The following is a 20620-nucleotide window of genomic DNA, read 5'->3' on the forward strand; positions in this document are numbered from 1 at the left end:
GCAGTTAGCATTTCTTCTATAAAATCTCATTCCACCGTGTCATGCGCTTTCCTCAAATCAATATGTATCATACAACTCAGTTTACTATTTTTCCTACCATAATGGCGCACCAAATCTTGACAAACCATAATATTGTAGGCGATATATCTTCCATGCACAAAACCCCCTTGATTTTCAACAACTAAATCAGGCAAAATCTTCCTCAATCTTGAACAAATTAACTTAGTGGCTACCTTATAAATCACATTGCAGCAAGCTCTAGGTCTAAAATCACCCACATTATCTGGGCACTTAGATTTTGGAATAAGAGTGATCGTTGTGGTATTTACCTCTTTCAAGAGTTTCCCAGATTTTAAGAAAGAGAGCACCGCATCACTAACTTCCGAGCCGACAAGAACCCAATTATCCTGAAAAAAGAAACTGCCATAACCATCAGGTCCTGGCGCCTTCATTCCACTTATGAATTTATGTTACATAAAAACTAAGTCTTAAATAATTCAAATAAATTATATTTTTCCACACTTAAAATATATTTTTCTCACATCATTTATGTAACACAATTAACCAATATTAAAATTTATTTTTCTAAGGAGACATAGTAATCATAGGTATTTTAAATAAATTCCAAGATTTTGTTAATTCTTTGTAATTTGAGAATAATAAATGAAATTATCACATGTTTTTTTTAAGCTAAATAAAATTATTTTATAAAATAAAATAATGTTTTGAGAGATTTAATCAACCTAGAAATTTTAAGAAAATAAAGCATGTTACAAGTCTATTAATTTTAAAACGATAGAAGTCAGACGTGTAGAATTATCGTTTTTAAACGTCGCAATTACGCAATGTTTCCACATATGCATGTTACATGAAAATCTACTTTTACGTCCAAAATTATGTCTATTATTCAACCATGTGGTTTTTATAGAAAGATCATGCACGCAAAGTAGGTAAAATGAGCATTATTCTTTTATGGTTTTATGTGTAATTAAGTATATTTGCATGTTGTGTGTGTAACTCTTATTATGTGTGCATGGCCCATGCACACATGCACTGTATGAAAGGGCAAAATAGTAATTTTATGAAGCTAAGAAATGTCGTTTTGATTATGGTATAGGCTCGTTGAGAGGTTGTGAATTTACTTAGCTCGGACCTGAGGTAAGGAAGTTAGATAGAATTTATGATTGTTTATGCTATGAATGGTAAGACAGTTGTGTGAATGAAATGTTATGAATTATGAATGCCATAATGTGATGATACGTTGGCTTGTATGAATATGTTATGTTATGAATGGATGTTAGCGTGATGAACGCGACACATCAAATGGGATGCTAATGATATGAAGACGTAACCCGAGTTACTAAGGATATAAAGACGTAACTCCAAGGGCGAACGCGCCGAGGTTATTCAAGGACCAGAGACTCTTGTTTACCTCAAAGGGTGGCATGGACAAGTTAGCGGGCCATGTTCACAAGGAATTTTGTATGAATGTGCTATGATGTTTATGTTATGATGATGTTATGATATGATGATGCTATGATGTTTATGTTATGATATGATGATATTGTGATGTATAAAGATGAACGATAGTGTGTGAATTTGTTGTACCTTACTTGCTTATTGTTTGTACTTCCTTACTGGGCTTTTAGCTCACCCCCTTACTTTCCCTTCTAGGTAGCAAATATGTTTCTCTGTGGCACGCGTGGTGACGTGAGGAGTTCTATCGTTGTGGGGTGTATGGCGTGGGGCATCCTATGGACGGAAAAATGATCACTTTAAGACGCCATTTTAATTATGTTATGTTTTAAGAGACTTTCTAAATTATCAGTGGGACTTAATTATTGGATTTGTTTTCTTTTGAACTTTGCATAAAAACTCATATTTTCTTTTAAAACTATTGGGCCCAACTTGCATTATTTTAAGCAAGTCCCCACTGAGACTTTTATAATAAGTGGTTTTCTTTTATGAACCAATGAATATGTGAATGTTTTATTAACCACTAGTCTAGGGCATTCTTTACAGAAATCATCCGACCAAGAGGGAAACCTAGCCCCTTCAAAACAAGTTGTTCCACCTCCTGCCCCAAAGAGAATAGTTCGATCGGCAACAAGTATTGGACGCCCAAGTGAACCTCTAAGAATTTTTGGCAAGTATAGTCGAGAGTTTCTCGACCATACAATTAACCATGAGAGGATGACTCATGCTTTTGATAGTCTTTTTCGACAAAGTATTGAAGTTGTCCTTAGCAGAGGCCTCACAAAAGTGATGAGCATAAGTACTTTCCTATAACCAAATGTGTTTACCTATTAGTTGGCCTCGTCCTACCTGCCTTTATTTATTTTCAGGGACTTGTCACAATCAGCCATGCTCAACGCCAAGTGGTGAATTATAAAGATCTCATTAGGATTTTGAACGAACAGTTGGGACAAGTCTTGGCAGAAAATAAAGTCTTGATTGAGTCTGAAAAGGATCTTCAACAAAAAGTTGAGCAGGCGGAGAAGACAGTTGCCGATCGGGATAAATCTTTGAAGTACTAGGCTGATAAGAATATCAAGAAGATTCAAGTCATCAAAACTTTAATCAATCACATGGAGAAGAAGAATCAAGAGATTGAGGAGTTGAAGCAAGACAAATATGTCGATATGGCGCGTTATGAAGAGATCTGTTTCATCTGCTTCTATCAGCATGGAAGATGAACTCTCAACCTCGAATTTCTTTCTGAAGAAGAAAAGGCCGAGGAGCTCGCCAAGTGTGAGGCCAAGGCTTCTGAGGAGGCGAATCTTCCTGTTGGTGTTATGCCTTCTTCTCTAGCCTTGTCATTCCAACCAGAAGAAGTTCCAGGAACTGAAGACGGAGTTGACAACCCGGCCACTAATGTATTCGACCAGTAACTTTCTTTTTTTAAATACCTGGCCCTTCGATGTATTTTGTAAAGACAATTGTTTCTTGGAAGCTTCTATACTTTGCTCATACGGCCGAGCTATTCACATTTTCTACTTTACTTTTTTTTTTAACTTGAAACATTCTAAGTCTTTTTAGACTTAAAACCTTATATATTTTTGCATGAGTACTTAGTTTTATTAACTTAGAAATTATATACATTTCTCATGTTTTTACTAAGTATACTTCCTCACACTCTTATTGCATTAAATTTTTGTGAGAAAAATAATTATATCCACACAAACATTTGTTTCTAACTTCAAGTTTTCTAAAATTAGAAAAATTCAAAGTTACTTAAGCTTTCTTATACAAGTTAGCTTAATGGCCATTTTCGACTTAAAAAATTTACAAGTCAGCCTGAAAACAAATATCTTAACTCGTGTTCTTATTGTTTGTGTTAGATTATATGTCAATATACCTTATGTGCCCCCCAAGTAATCAACGGTTGAAGGATTCGTGGTCACTTGCTACTTGACTAAATCCGTTCAAACAGTTAATTACTCATGAAACACATAGACATGGAAAATATCCGAGCAACTGAATACTGCTTAAACGTATTGGCCGGTTGAACATTGCCCAATTTTAATGACCAGTTGTACACTGTTCGAGTATAAAAATAATTAACACACATGCATATTTGTAGCAAGAATCGACCATGTTGCGCGTGATCTTTTTTATCATTCATAATAAGAAATGACAAAGCTTGTCTAAAACTGACTCTTAACCAAAAACGTAGATTACAGAAAAGAATAAGTGACTGGTCGGCTAATGAACAACCCCTTAACAAACTGAAATAACAAGTTTGTTGATAATATCTCCTCAAATGCTCGCCATTCCAGTGGTTTCTGATCAACTCTCCATTCAGTCGAGATTGTTTGTAAGTGTCGAGAGGTAAAACTTTCTTGATCTGGTATGGTACCTCCTAATTTGGTCCTCGCACTCCACCTGCTGGGTCTTTGGTGAACACTTTTCTGAGGACCAAATCATCGACTTAGAACTTTCGATATTTTACCCTGGAATTGAAGTAGCGAGTCACTTTTTGTTGATGTGCAGCAACCCTCAAACTCACCTTTTCTTATTTCTCTTCCATCAGATCTAAAGACTCAGATAGTAATTGGTGGTTATTCTCCTGGCCATATATACTCCTTCGATATGATGGGGGATCAATCTCGACTGGAAACATGGCCTCATACCCATATGCTATGGAAAAGGGAGTATGGCCAGTTGCTGTCCAAGCAGTAGTTTTGTACAACTAGAGGAGTTCTGGTAATTCTTCTACCCGAGAATCTTTAGCCTGTTCAAGGTGCTTCTTTAGAGTGTCCTTCAACATTTTTTTGACTGCTTCAACTTGCCCATTTGCTTTTGGGTGAGCTACCGAGGAGGAGAAACTTTTCGTTATGCCATGTCTAGTGTAGAAATCAGTAAATAAGTCACTATCAAATTGAGTACCATTGTTTAACACTATCTTCTATGGAATGCCATAACGATAGACAATATTCTTCACTACAAAGTCTAACACTTTCTTGGAGGTGATTATTTCTAGTGGTTCAGCTTCGGTCCACTTTGTGAAATAGTTCACTGCAACTACTGCAAATTGTACCCCTCCATTTCTTTTGGGTAACCTCCCAATCAGATCAATTCCCCATACTGCAAAAGGCCAAGGAATTTGCATCTGTTTCAGTTCATTTGGTGGTGCTCGGGGTATCTTAGAAAATCTTTGACACTTATCACACTTTTTCACATATTCCATGGAATCCTTGTTCATTATAGTCTAGAAATATCCTTGTCGCAAAATATTTTTAGGAAGACTTTGCCCTCCTAGAGTGGTCTCCACAAAGCCCTTCATGCACTTCAACTAGCAAGCATTTTGACTGGTTGGGTGTTACACGGTGGTAAAGAGTACCTTATCCTGTATAACACTCCATTCATTATGACATACCGGGCGGCTTGTCTCAACAACTTCTTTGCATCATTTTGGTTTATCGATAAAGTGCCCTGGTTGAGATATACAATGATGGGTGTCATCCATGTGTCAGCAATTGTAATGGGCAATGCTTCCTTCTCAGTGATACTTGGATTAGCCAAGTATTCAATGAGTATGACGTTTAAAGTGACAGCATCTTTTGCACTGGCCAGTTTAGCTAAGGCTTTCTACATTGAAAATTTTCTCTCGTAGTACTAGTTTGATGGAGTACTTTTCAAATTGTGCTAGCATATCCTTGGATTTATTCAAATAGGCCACCATGCACAAACTTCTAGCCTGATACTCTCCCAAAATTTGCCAGACAACTTGCTGTGAATCACTATTTATCTCTATCGACGTTCATGAACATCCTTGGCAAGTCGAAACCCTGCTAGTAGAGCTTCATACTCTGCCTTGTTGTTGGAGGCATTGAATCCATACCTTAAAGCGCAATGGATTCTATGTTGCTCAGGAATATCTCATTTTTGCTCAGACACATCCAATGTTTCCTGTTGGTCAGGAATATAAAAAAATTTAGTGCACTCAGCAATAAAGTCCGCCAAAGCTTGTCCCTTAATGGATGACAATGGTTGATATATGATTTCAAACTAGCCTAACTCTACATCCCATTTAAGTAGCCGACAAGAATTTTTTGGATTTTGTAAAACCTGATGTAATGGATGGTCGGTAAGTACATTAATGAAATGAGCTTAAAAGTAGGGTGCAGTTTTCAAGAGGCAAGTAACAAGCGGTATGCTAACTTCTCGATCGGGGGGTACCTCGACTCTGCTCGTATCAACCGCTTGCTAATATAGTAGACCGGATGCTGCACTTTATCTTCTTCTCATATTAGAGCAGCGCTGACAACACGTTCCATAACTACCAAGTAACTGAAGATGTTGCTTTCTTCCTCCCAAACAAAGGCTTGTAAGAGTATTCTCCCAAAGACAATGATAAACACGATTGATTTGAATGGTTATGACTTCTTCCTCCTAAAGTAGACAATGAATACAATAACACAAATGAGTAGTACAACCACACAATTACTAGATTAAGAAAACCACTCTTAACCTCACATAAAAAGAACTCTCTAGTATTACAATGTTACATAAAATTAAAGGAATGAGAGAGTTAAAGGTTTATGGTGCTTGGAGTCTTATTTATAGCTAAATGGTTGACCAATGATTGATTTATGAAATCTCAAACCCATTACAAAGAAATCTGCAACATTCCTTAAATAGATGATTCTGCCACATCGTTTAGTGAACCTGCTTGAGAAACTTGATCAGCCGTTCAGACAGATTGAATGAACCTGGTTTGAAATCCATCCAAGTTCATCGACATGAAAAGATCACGAGCATATTGAATGAACCTATATAGAATGCCATGTTGGTTCATTGGATAAATGGAAGCACGACCAAATCTGCAATTAATGTCAATAGTTGGTGCACAAAAATATATCAATAAATAAAATCTCAAAGCTTTCCAATTTTATGCATTTTATTAAATAAATAAAGAAACCAAATATCTCAATATTAATTCAATGAATAATTTTACTAAGAGTTGAGATCCTGCACACAATATAGAACACAAGAAAATTTTCCATTTTGAAATTGATTTGGTAAGTCTGAAAAATTGATCTAATAAAACATATTCGTTGTGAACTTAGTATGTGATAACATGGTTTGACTTTTTTAAATAATGATTTGTGAATTATTTGAAATGTGTGATTGAATGAAATTAAAATAATAATCGTTAAATATTAATTTAATTAATAAGAATTGTGAGTGGATCGCTTTAGAATAAAGTTTTGGGACTCAAGTGTAAAATTAACAGAGTAGTGAAATATTTAATTTACTAGATAGTTGAGGGTTAAATAACTTTTGGCATTTGTTCTAGAGCCTTTGCAAATGGTATGTTGATGTGAAGTTTCTTGAATATCTCAAGAAATTTAGAAAACTGCTTGTCAAGATTCACCTTTCGAAACCTTTGAGGATATGGTATTTTTGGTGTATGCTCCACTATTACAGGCTTGTCTATCCCTTTCTTTTGAAGATCTTCAGTAACCTTCTCTTGCTCTGGACTAGCTACCTTTTGATCCCGTGTCTTCTCCACTTCCTCTTGAACTGTAGGCCCGTCATACTTAGTATCACCCCTCAATGTGACCGCTTGACATTGCTCTTTAGGATTTACCTCAGAGGAGCTTGGTAAATTCCCTTAAGCCCAGTTAGACATTAACTTCACCAGTTGACCAGTTTGTGTCTATCGACGACCTTGTTTCAGTCATAAATTGGTTCAATGTGTCAATCTGTGCTTCTGTTGGGTTCACTTGAGAGTGCAGTGGTGGGTGTTGTGGCACTACTTGGCGAGGATCATAATACGGTCGAGGATTTAGCCCATATGTTTGTTGATGGGGTGGGTATTGAGGCTGATTTTGTGGGTATGGTGGTTGTGCTCCTTGATTATTTTTCCAAAACATATTAGGATGGTTTCTCTAAGCTGGAGTATAAGACATGGAATACAGGTTGTTTAATGGTCTTGGAAAATTCCCAATAGCATGTGCCTGATCTAAAGGAATATTGTGGACATCAATAAAGAAACTGGTAGTAGTGTGACATTGTTCATAAGGATGCGGACCTCCACACATCTCACAAACAAACTTATTTTGCAGCTAAATAGCCTGAGCGAATATATTATTCTGCTATAGTTGTTTTGTTAACGACGCCACTTGTGCAGTAAGCATAGCAATCTGATCAACCTCAAGAACTCCAGCAACCTTCTTATATTCACGTTCAGTTGGCCATTGGTAGTTTTTCATGTCCATTTCTTCTAACAGATTATGAGCTTCATTTGCACTTTTACTCATGAAGGTTCCTTCCGCTGCAACATCTATAATAGTCCTTGTATTTTCCTCCAAACCATTATAAGAAGTATCACCAACATCCATTTCTCAATACCATGATGTGGGCACTTTCGAAGTAATTCCTTAAACCTTTCCCAAGCATCTTACATCGATTCTCCATCCAACTGATGGAAATTATTAATTTCTCCTCGAGAACGGACAGACTTAGCAGGAGGAAAATATTTGGCAAGAAACTTTTCAGCAAGGTCCTCCCATGTAGTAATCGAGTTGGCTTGCAATGGGATCAACCAGATCTTAGCTCTGTCCCTTAAAGAGAATGGGAATAGTCTCAACCTGACTGCATCATTACTCACCCCATTCATCTTGAATGTAGCACATAATTCCAAGAAGTTGGTGATGTGTAGGTTAGGATCTTCATTAGGCATCCCCCCAAATTGCACACAATTCTGAACCATCTGAATAATATAGGGTTTTATCTCAAAAGTTTTTGCCTCTACAGTAAGTGGACGAATGCAGGAATGTATCCCTGTAGCAGTCAGGAGTACATAGTTTCTTAATGGTGGATCAACTTCACCAGCATCAGCAGCGTTATTTACTCCAATATTTGGCAGTTGAGCCATTTTCTTTAACCAATACTGCCTTCTATTTCTCTTATAGGTCTTTTCAATTTCAGGATCAACAGGTACTAGTGGCTCCAATCCTTGACGTCGAATATGCTAATTGACCCTACAATTAAGAAACAAGTAGATAAATACGTCAGATAAACTATTAAAGAAAAGCCAAAGTTGAACAAGAATCAATTATTTTTTATATTGATTAAATAGTCCCTGGCAACGACGCCAAAAACATGACAGCGAAAATATAATGCGCAAGTATACACAATCGATCCAAGTAATATAGATAATAAATAAGAATCATGCCCATGGAGACTATTAATCAAGTACCACTAATGAAGTCTAGCTTTCTATTTGGCTGTCGAAAATAGAGTGATCTTTTAACCTACAACTTAAAATTAAATAAACTATGCAATTATAAAAATTGATTCAATAATTAAAAACCTAGGGTGTTAACTTCATCAACTTTTCAACCTGTTAATCTTACTAATCGCACATATAATTCTTCAATTCCTATCCTAATAGCGGGTTAACTAAAACAATCCTAATTCTTTTTCTAGATAAAAAGATCTCAACCTATATGTAAACTTTCTACATATCTGTGATAAGTTTTAACATATAGCAGGCATGAAGCATAGAAACCCTAAACACTACACAAACCCTATAGGCACTATCGTCCTATATGCAATTTATGTCTATATGATTATAGAATATTCAACTCTCCCCTCTCAGATCTCGAATCAAAATCATAAATCATGTAAATAGTGATCAATTATCCACACGCATTAAGCACAAATCATATAGATAAAAGATAGAAGAAGAAGAAATTATATAAACTTCATAGAAAATTAACAAATATCCAAGTGACTACATTAAACCCTATAACAGATGTTTTGTTCATAGTAGACATGACTAAAATAATAAAATAATTGTTCAAAAACATAGAATAAAACTACTAAAAACTAAGAGAAAACTGAAGAAAAATATATCAATAGAGTTAAACAGCTGCTAATCCCGTCATTCAAGAACCTCATTTACAAATAACCTAAAATTTATGCTTAAACACATTTTTTTTTTCAAATTTTAGTGAGGCTGGTCGTGACTTGCCTATTCCCGAGTCGCGATCCGTGTCTTTTTCTGACAATTCCTTCTTCCTCTGGAACCTCAAGCATCGCAACTTGATAGACCAAGTTGCCACCCGCCTTTCCTTAATTCCCTTCACCGATTCGCCACTGTCTTCATGCACGCCGCGACTTGTATGGGCAAGTCATGACTCCTTGTTCCAGATTTCTTGATTTTACTCATTTTTACCTTTGTTTAGCACCAAAGTCATCTGAATATTCCCGGCTCTCCCAAATTCACACGAAATGGCCAAAAGCTCCCCAAATACCCATTTTCATCATTAAATCTTCTATTTTCCTCTCCATTCAAAAATTCATAGAAAAAAACCTAAAAACAAAACAAACACAATCATAATATCGTACAAAACTCACAATTTGCTTGAAACTAAGACTAAAACACACTCTAAAACTACCCTAAACTAGACATATCAATGGCCGGGGACATAATATACAGATATGAAATCTATACCTTTCCAAGAGGAACTGAATAATGGCTCTCTTAAGGGTTGACTTTTGGAACTGAAAGATTATTGAGCTCAATTTCATAAATAAGTTTATGACTTAACCTTTACTTGTAAAATTAATGGTACTTAAGGAAACAAGATATAATTAAAGAAGTTAAGCGGTAATTAATTACTACTTTAATTATGAACCATTAATATATGATTGAATTGTATGTAGTGATTAAATCGATGGACACTTTTTATATATTTAAATGTACTCAATAAATAAATGTCTATAATTATAAGAGTGCAATCTCATATTTTTAGTGGAATAATATTGTGATTAATAAATTAAAGTTATTATTATAATTAATCATCTAAATTTATTGGAGATTAAAATTATAGGTCCATAGGTCCTCGAGATGGCTCTATCAACACTATTCAAGATAAGAGTTGAAATTGGAAAAAAATTGGAAAATGACATATTTGGAAGAAATTTGTTCTTCATGGTAAAATAGTAATTGAAACAAATTATTTAATTAATGTGGCAATTTTCGAAATTGACATTTTTAATTAAGGCAATTGTCAAAAATTACTTTTTAAATAAAATGGAATTTTCGAAAATAGCATTTAAATAATTAACTTTGAATTAATTAGTTTTATTATTTAAATATTGTGAAAAGATATTTCTGATAATTCAAATTAGTTTTGAATTTGAATTAATATTGATTCTTTAATTAATCTGATAAGATAAGTTATCAGGTTTATATATTTTTGAATAAATAGATTACTAAATAATATTAAAAGAAAATTGGTTTAATCACATCCCTAAAAATAGGGATGCTACACGCCAACCACAGTCCAGAGGCTATAGTTGGCGTGTACAATAATAACAAGATCAAGATTGGATCTTGATAATTTTCTTTTATTTATTTAATAATAGATTTATAGTTTGAATTTTAAATTTTGAATTTAAGTAATTCTTTTATAAATCTATCAGAAATATAGTTTTAAAAAAATATATGTGATATACAGAATATTCTACAGAAAGAAAGCTCTTATCTTTTCAGAGAGAAAAATATATTGTAATAATTCATATCCCTGAAATTTGTCTCAGAAATATTTTCCTACCATTACTCTACGTGCCCATACACAACTTGACGTGTAGAGATACACCTTGGAAGATCTTCGTTTGAGTATTGTAAAAAATACTTTGGATTGGATGTTCGTTGGAGGTACAAAAAGATAGTGAGAATTCTTGATAGTTCTTCAACTGGTAAATCCTCACTTTTATTTCTTTATGATTAATGTTTTGCATGTTAATGGATCTGGTTATTTAAAGTTTGTTTAAAAATAATTTTTTTTAAATATTTGGGCCCAACACTTTGCTTTCCGCTGCACATACGGTAAACCAGTTACCAACAATTGGTACCAGAGTGGTCATTAATCTGTGCATGCATCAATTACTGTGTGGGTATAATATGTATTTTTATATTATTGTAATATGTGATGAATGGATGAATGTTTGTTCTTAAGAATCGTTAATTATATGGTGTTTTGGGTTAAATAATTGTTCTTATTTTTCTAGATCTACAAATTGTAAGCCGTATGGGGCATAGGATTTTTTGTAATTTAATTTTCTGCAATAGTATGATTAATTGCAAAAGTATAAAATCTCTAGCCTCGAGCCCCTAGGCTGCCGAGAGCCTCTCAGCAACCCCAGCTCGAGTTCCATGGTTGCCTAATCGCATCAGCCCTGTGGCTGCCCTACACTGCGACCACGCGCGTCCTTCAAGCGCGCCCTACCACGCCAATGTGAGTTCCTTAGGCCCGCCCAGTCATGCTCCTGGCGCACCTCGCGTGACCCCTCGCATACATAATCGTGAATGCGTCTGGCGCTAGCCGACCCTGCTTCCTTGCTTGTCCAGCTGCGCCTAGCTGCCTACCATGTTGGTGGTTTGGTGGCTCTTATTATTGAAGTCATTTATAATTCATATTTGGCCTAGATGACATAAAAATAATAGAAGACCCAAAAGATGGAGATGGAGATTCTACGTGATGCCTTGCTTTTATTCTTATTTATTTTGTAAATTATTGCAAATGTTGTTATTTTTCTAGAAATACCCAAAACACCATGCTCGTATTTTATTGTTTTTATTTATTTATTTAAATGTTTGAATGTATTGAAAGTGTTTAATAACATTGTCATGCATTATAACATGCTATTCATATTACACACACAATATATCTAATTCAAGCATACATCTCATATTTAGTAGAAACATGTTTGAATTAGGAACGTCCTCTTTGATTATATGCATTAAATGAATCACATAATTAATCTAGAACAACGAGGTAAATTTATTTTAAGTGTTAATTTCAATACCTATTTGATAATTAATTTTATTATATAGGCCAATGATATTCTTAATAATTAGAGCATTTATTGACTAGATATTTAAGGGCCTATTTAGTGATATGATTAAATCTTGTTTAATGATTCATAATTCTTAGAATATAATTTCGTAAATTAATTTGATTAATTTAATTAATTAAAAAGCATAGGATGTTTTGAGAAAACACATATTCTAAAATAGTGAGTGGGTGCATGAGGCATAACAATAATTCCTATGGTCTCCATTACTAGTTAACACTGATGTTTCATGGAATGAGCCTCGAGGCACCTTTGGTTGCGTCCCCCTAAGGAAGGATTTTGACTGTGTTATTATTCAAGGTTAACCTCTATAAAGAATATGATTGATGATGTATTTCAAGTGTGACTGACCCTAAGGCACACTCTTGAGTTAAGTCATTAATCTGAAATAATGGGTTACACTCACAAAGCTTAAGTAGGATTTCGAGCGGACTAGTTAATCTTGGCCAAATTAGAGATTGTTCGTAAGTCAAAAGAGAAAATAGTTGAATTTAAGTTTTCACTTATGGATTTGAGAATAGTCTCAAAATTAATTTGAGATTAGTTTGACCTACCCTAAAGGCTGGTCCATTAATTTAAAAATTAATATATCGCGAAATTAGTAATAATTATTTTTATGTGTTATTTAAATTTGCTGCATTCATGCATCATATTTACTATTCCAAAAACTTACTGATATTCACAATATGTGCTACATTCATTTTGTGATATTGCTTATTTATTTTAGCAATCATATCTGGTTATCTCTCTTGGAAAATTGACTATATCCTAGAATATGCTGATTTTGATCCCAAAAGAATTCATATTTGGCACGTCTATATGTTGTACATTCTAAGAAAAATTGGGATTTCTTATATTAACCACCGCTAAAAGAGCTACCTATAGATCATATCTATAACACGAATGAAAAATATCCCAAATGGTTAAAGGATAATCACATGGGGCGGTTTTGTATACTCAAAAGTCTGCCAAAAGAGTACAAAGACAAGTACGACACATCAAGACATCGTATGAGTTGTGGCATACGATTCATATAGATGTTGGATCTCCAGATATAATGAAGTTTGTGAAAAAGGACACAGAAGGTAAATTATTATTTGCCTTTACTTTACTTTTACACTTATGTGATTGATGTAGTATTAACATTAAGAATGCTATAATGCATGATTCTAAAATTATTTTTCAATTGCTTGCAGAAATGATGGCTCTTCCTCCAAAAGAGTCAACTTCTAAAGGGAAGGCATTGGCATCAACGAACAAGCAGAAGATCAATCATTAGTTTTAAAAAAATGTTATTATTTCGAAAAATATTATTTCTTTCATTTTGTTTAAGAGATTTTTTATTTCTATTTAGAACAAGAAAAGTAATGTTTTAGAAAAAAAAAATAGTTTATGATTAGTAATGTGATTATTAATTGGGAACTTTATTATTTCTATGTTGCATGAACAAGGTTTTGATATTTCTTTCAATAACAATTCGATTGTTATCTCAAGATCCGGCATTGAAATATGTCATGCAAAGCCCGATGATGGGATGTATATTCTTAAAGCAAAATAGTGATTTGTATACAACTTTGAAATGTTTAAAGTTGCAAACCCAGTGTCTATTAAACGTCAAAAGACTGATTTCCACAGTGAATCATATCTATGACATTTAAGATTGGGGCATATTGGATTAGATATAATTAACAAACTAGCAAAGGAGGGACCTTTAAGAGAATTGATTGTTGGTTCTCTTCCAGTCTGTGAATCTTGTCTGGAAGGCAAGATGGCCAAAAGACCTTTCTCTGCAAAAGGTTCAAGAGCCAAAGAACCACTCCATCTTGTACACACTAATGTGTGTAGACCACTTAATGTGCAAGCAAGATGAGGATTTGAATATTTCGTCGCCTTCATTGACGATTATTCAAGATGTGGTTACCGATATTTGATGCAAAAGAAATCTGAGACTTTTGGAAAGCGTAAAGAATTCCAAGCTGAAGCTGAAAAAAAAATTAGGTAAATCACTTAAAGTTCTTCTATCTGATCGAGGAGGAGAATACCTGGATTATGAATTCGAGGACCACCTGCATGAGCATGGATTCAATCCCAGCTCACTACACTAGGAACGCCACAACAAAATGGTGTTTCTGAAAGAAGGAAGAAGACGTTATTAGACATGTTATCAATTATGAGTTACTTATCATTGCAATATCATTCTGGGGCAATGCCATTTAATGTGCAATGTACATATTAAATGTTGTTACATCCAAGTCTTTTAAGAAGACACCGTTAAAATTATTGAATGGTAATAAACGTAGTTTGCACCATTTTTCGTATTTGGGGGTGTCCAACACACGTGCTGAAAGGAAAGACTGGAAAGCTGGAGTCTCGCGCTCAACTATGCATGTTTGTGGGATATTCCAAAGAGACCAGAGGTGGTATATTCTATAGTCCTAAAGAAAATAAAACATTTGTTTCAACAAATGTTACTTTTCTTAAATATGACAACCACAAACCTCACAGTAAGGTTGTACTGGAGGAGATGGTCTCGAATCAAGTAATAAGATCACCAAATGTTTCCAATGGACAATGACAAAAGGAAACCACAAGTTCTAGTAAGAATAATAGAGAGCTTCATCATAGTGGGAGGGTTACTAGGCAGCCAACTCGCTATGAGCATGAAGTTCAGATGCTTGTGTCTGCCACAAACAAAGATGATTCATTGACATACAAGAATGCAATGGAGGATTCTGACAAAGAAAATGGCAAGATTCCATGAACCTAGAAATAGAATCAATGCATTCCAATTCCATCTGGACCCTTGAAGATATTCCTAACAATGTTAGACCTATTGGTTGTAAGTGGATATTAAAGACAAAAAGAGGAGCATATGGGAAAGTGGAAACTTTCAAAGCTAGGCTTGTAGATAATGGTTACACTCAGAGAGAAGGTGTGGATTATGAAGAAACTATTTCTCCTATAGCCATGCTTAAATCCACCTTCATACTCTTATCCATAGCTGCTTATATGGATTACGAGATATGGAAAATGGATGTTAAGAAAGCTTTTCTGTGTGGCTGTCTTGACGAGACCATATATATGTCTCAACCAGAAGGATTCATAGTAAAAGTTCAAGAGCAAAAAGTTTGTAAGCTTCTTAGGTCCATTTATGGACTCAAACAAGCTTCAATATCTTGGAATATGATATTTGATGACACAATCAAAACGTGTGGTTTTGAACAAAACGTTGATGAACCTCGTGTCTACAAAAAAATCAAAGATGGCATCATGGTATTCCAGGTTCTTTACGTTGATGATATCCTATTGCTTGGAAATGGCGTAGGAACATTGACAAAATTAAAGAAATGGCTAGATGAGCAATTCCAAATGAAATATGTGGGAGATGCAAACTATGTTCTAGGAATCCAAATCCTTAGGGATTGACAGAACAAATTTTTGGCTCTGTTTCACGCTACATATATAGATAAGGTACTGGAGAGATTCAGTATGCAAAATTTCAAGAAGGGTGATATGCCAACCTGTCATGGAATTATCCGTTCTAAAGAGCAGTGTCTTAAAACACCTCAAGAAGAAGATGATATGAGTCAGTATCCCTATGCCACAGCGATAGATAGTTTGATGTACGCCATGTTATGTACAAGACCATAAATTTGTTATGCAGTAATGATAGTCAGTCATTATCAATCCAATCCTGGATTGAATCATTGGATTGCAGTAAAGAATATTCTCATGTATCTTCGGAAAACTGGAGAATATATGCTTGTATGTTCAGGTGGTGACCTGAACCCCACTAGATACTTCTGATTTTCATTCAGAAAGAGATAGTTGGAAATCGACTTCTGGATCAGTGTTCATACTTGGTGGAGGAGTTGTGGTGTGTCATAGTATGAAACAAACCAATAGCACAGATTCTACCATGGAAGCCGAATACATAGCGGCTTGTGAAGTTGCTAAAGAGGTTGTGTGGATCAAAAAGTTCTATTATGATCTGGAAGTGGTTCCAAACAAGGATAAGCCACTAGTCATGTATTGTGATAATAGTGGGGAGTAGCTAACTTGAAGGAACCAAGGAGTCACAAGAGGGGAAAGCATATCGAGAGGAAATACCACTTGATCAGGGATATTTTTCACAGAGGATTTGTAGCAGTTATGAAGATAACTTTGGAACATAACCTTGTCAATCCTTTTACTAAGACTTTGTCCACCAAGTTTTTTAAATATCATGTTAGCAATATGGGTTTAAGGAAGATGCCTCATTTTCTTTAGGGCAAGTGGGAGACTGTTGTGATTAGTGCCTATAAATATGTGAAAATTATCCCTTAAGACAACCTACACCAAGCCACAAAGTTCTGCCTCGCGACTCCCAAGGGCCTCGCTAAATGAGGTCGGGCGCACAAGGCAACCCCAACTAAGGACCTCACTATGCGAGGCCAGGTGCAAGGCATCTATACTAAGGGCCTCGCTAGATGAGACGCTCGCGAGCCTATCCACTAAGCGTGTCTCACGGGCTTGCGGCGTCCCTATGGAAGGTGTAGGAAAGGCCATGTGCCTTACTCGCCTCACAAATGACCTGGGGAGATGTCCCCTAGCTTCACAATGTATGTTAAAGGACCTTCGGTGTGCCCCATTATGCGAGGCCCACACACTGGGAGGCGCCTCACTATGCGAAGTCGAGTTGGCGAAGGGGGACACCAAATGGTAAGGCCCTTCGGCGCGCTCCACTGTGCGAGGTCCACGTGATGGGAGGTGCCTCGCTATGCAAGGCCAAGTTTGCGAAGGGGGACACCAGGTGGCGAGACTCCTCGGCGCAAATCTTAAGACCTCACTCACCTTAGCGTGAGGCCTGCGTGAAGAGAGGTGCCTCGTTATGCGAGGCGCTACACGCCCAGATGCTAAGATGCGCATCAAACACAAGGGAGGGCCTCACATAGCGAGGCCAGGTTCTCCAAACCCTAATCTGTGAGGCTGACATGCAACAGGGCCTTACTACAGAAGGCCTATTACCCAAAAGTGCCTCAACGTGGAGGCTGCATAAAGGAAATCCATTCTACACTAATGAAGGGCCCACAATGTTCTCCAACACTTAGAAAAATATGAGGAAGCATGGAGAAAAGATGTGTCTTGGAAATGACAGAAGGACCATCAAGTATGAGGTACGCGCATGAGTATGGGATGTACGACTCTGAGGAGGATAGAGGCATGACTCTGACATCTGTATCTGGCAAGTAGTGGAAGTACAAGAAGTGGTGGCATGACCTGAATGTCTTTGACCACGTACAAACATCGATACCACAATCCTCTACTCCACTGTGACTAGTGCTAATACCCTGACATTGTACCCGTGTACGTTCTTGTCCCCTGGGACCACCCTATAACAAGGGCCATTAGAGCCCAACTATAAATAGGCTTCCACCCCTCAAACTAAAGGTTGGAAAATTCATTTTATACATAGGCAATTAAGCAATATACTTCTTTTCCTCCATTGTTACTGTTCTACACTCTTCTTTTTCAAGCTTTTAATAAATTCTATCTACCTAGTTTTTATAATATGCTTTGAGTTCTCACTGTCAACAGTTTGGTGCCGTCTGTGGGAAGGATAAGTTTCAAGACATTGTTCTTCAATCAATTCCGATAAGAAGAAATTCCAAGGCATTCAAGACCCCTACGGGAATCATAAGACATGGAGATCCACCTGGACGGAGATGAAATAAGGGCCTCCAAGAGAAACCCTCCACCACCTAAGAATGGAGGTGTGCTAGAGGAACATCCCATTCTTGAAGAGGAAAATGAGGCATCATCCCCAGCTATCCAACCTAACGGAGGCCCTCCTGAACCTTCAGCCACCCCCTGGGTGGCTCGGGTATGCACCCTCCTCCTCGACCATCGACCGCTCCGCGCTCCAGTCATCGGGATCCAGGTCCCTTTACGCACATGCCCAGAAAGTGTCTTCAGGTACACTCTGTAAGCTCTAGCTGCAGAACTCGCTTTTACGAGGATGAGATCTAAGAGTTGCACAAAAAGAATTAAAGGCTAGAGACCACGTTAGAGAACATGTAAGAGGTGTTGAATGACCTACTGCAAGGGAAGTCAAGCATGCCCCTTCCCAAGCATAGGAGAGGAGAAACCACCATCCTCATGATGACGGAAAAACCCGACTTTCCACTAGCCATACTCCCTAGACGAAGCACCACGAAATCCTTAGGCCAGTGAAGTACACCCAAGAGCAAAGGTGGAGGGACGATGTTGGTCGTAGAAACGAAGTCGAGGTCACCTCTAAGGAGACACCCTCTGACCTAAGAGAATTACTCAATAAAAGGTCAGGTGTAAGGACAACACCCCCTCACCTAAGAGAAAAACTCAATAAAAGGTCAGGTGTAAGGAAAACACCCCCTATGGCCCCTCTGGAGGACAAGGGGAAAGGGAAATCCAACTCTTCAGATTTGAAGGACTTCTTGAATAGAAGGAGGCAAAAGATAGACACTGAGATGAGGAGTCTTCGAAGCAAAATAATTATTACATCTGGGGGGCGCATTATTGATGACGAGTTCGACTACGAGTCACCTTTCACAAGAGAGATTCAGTTCGAACGACTCCCGACCAACTTCAAAGAGCCTCACATGACCCCTTATGAGGGCAGTACAGACCCCAAGTACCATCTTGATGCCTTCAATGACTTGATGAAGTTGAGAGGAATCAATAGCAGAGCAAGGTGCCATTTCTTTGCTGTCATGCTAAAGGGGGCTATATACAAATGGTTCAAGAGACTAAGGCCAGGAACCATCTAGTCATGGCAATAGTTCTCTAATGAATTTCTCAAGCAACACCATGCAATACGCGATTATGCCATGCTGGGTACTAGCCTCACTAACATAAAGCAAGGTAAAGGCGAAAGCCTAAAGAGCTATATCCACATGTTTAACATGGAAGCGGCTAAGGTAAGGAGCCTAAATCGAGGAGAACTGAAGATGGCAATCATGGCCGGAGTGTGCCGAGGTAGTAAGCTATGGGATAACATACTCAAAAGAGAGCTCATCGACTTAGACGATTTCTATGAAAGAGCACAAAAGTATATTCACGTCGAAGATGGTCATGAGAACCTTAAGGCGGAAAAAAGTGAACTCCTATCCAAACCCTCGACCCATGATGGCTCAAGTGATGCTAAGAGGAAGAGAGCATACGAAAGGCCAAGGGATGACCAACAGAGAAAACACGTATGCAGAGGTGAACTCAGGAAAACGCCATACACCTTCTTTATAGACCTAACAGATACCAGGGAACATATCTTCCTCACAAACAAAAATCAAGTCCTCTTCAAGAGACCCCCGCAGATGAAAAAAGACCGATCCAAAAAGGATCCCAGTAAGTATTGCCAGTACCACAAGGATATTGGCCAAACCACAGCAGAGTGTACCCATTTGAAAATAGAAATTGAGGAACTCATACGCATGGGGCACCTAGGTAGGTATGTCAAAAGGGGAAACCCAGAACCAGAGGACCATCCATCCTCTCCACAAGCTCGAGATCGAGCCCCATAGGTGTAGGGAAAAGTAAGAACGGTGTTCGAAGGCCCAGGATTCGGAGGAGATTCGAGGAAGGTGAGATAGTATGACATGGAAGCAAGAAGAAGTCCACCTTTGTGCACCATGAGCCTGGAGCAGCGACCCCTAAAGAACTTTCCGGGGGAAAATGATTTGATAACCTTCGCAAAGGAAGATGCACGAGGGGTGAATTTCCCCCACAGTGATCCCCTGTTGCTGACTGTTCAACTGGCCAATATGAGAGTACATCGAGTCCTCATGGAAAATGGTAGTTCCGTAGATATAATATATCGCCTTGCATTGGAGAAGATGGGCTTGGGCATCAGGAATTTGAAACCCTGTCATACCTCCTTATACAGATTCACTGGGGACTCAATACAATCCTTAGGAACCATCGAGTTAGCCCTCACCATTGGAGAGCAACCTAAACAAACCACTATCATGGCGAACTTTATTGTAGTAGATTGCGCTTCGGCTTTCAATGCGATATTAGGGAGACCCTCCCTAAGAGAATTGAAAGTGGTGACATCGATATATCACCTGTCCATTAAATTCCCAACTCTTGGAGGGATAGCAAGCATAAAAGGAGAATAAAAGGAAGCAAGAGAGTGTTATAATATCTCTCTCCGCACAATTCCAATCCATGAGAACCCATGGTGATGGTGATACATGAAGCTGCAAACCCACATTCACACTTGTGG

The 20620-nt window shown here is 37.2% G+C and overlaps 1 non-coding gene across 1 annotated transcript; it reads left to right on the plus strand.

Moving 5' to 3' along the window:
* Positions 1-7856: 7856 nt before the first annotated feature.
* On the plus strand, positions 7857-7962 carry LOC133780718 (small nucleolar RNA R71). Its single transcript, XR_009869536.1, has one exon. It is a non-coding gene; the product is annotated as a small nucleolar RNA R71 (small nucleolar RNA).
* The last annotated feature ends 12658 nt before the right edge of the window (positions 7963-20620 follow it).

This window comes from Humulus lupulus, chromosome 5 (genome assembly GCF_963169125.1).
Source record: "Humulus lupulus chromosome 5, drHumLupu1.1, whole genome shotgun sequence".
In the NCBI taxonomy this organism is placed as follows: domain Eukaryota; kingdom Viridiplantae; phylum Streptophyta; class Magnoliopsida; order Rosales; family Cannabaceae; genus Humulus; species Humulus lupulus.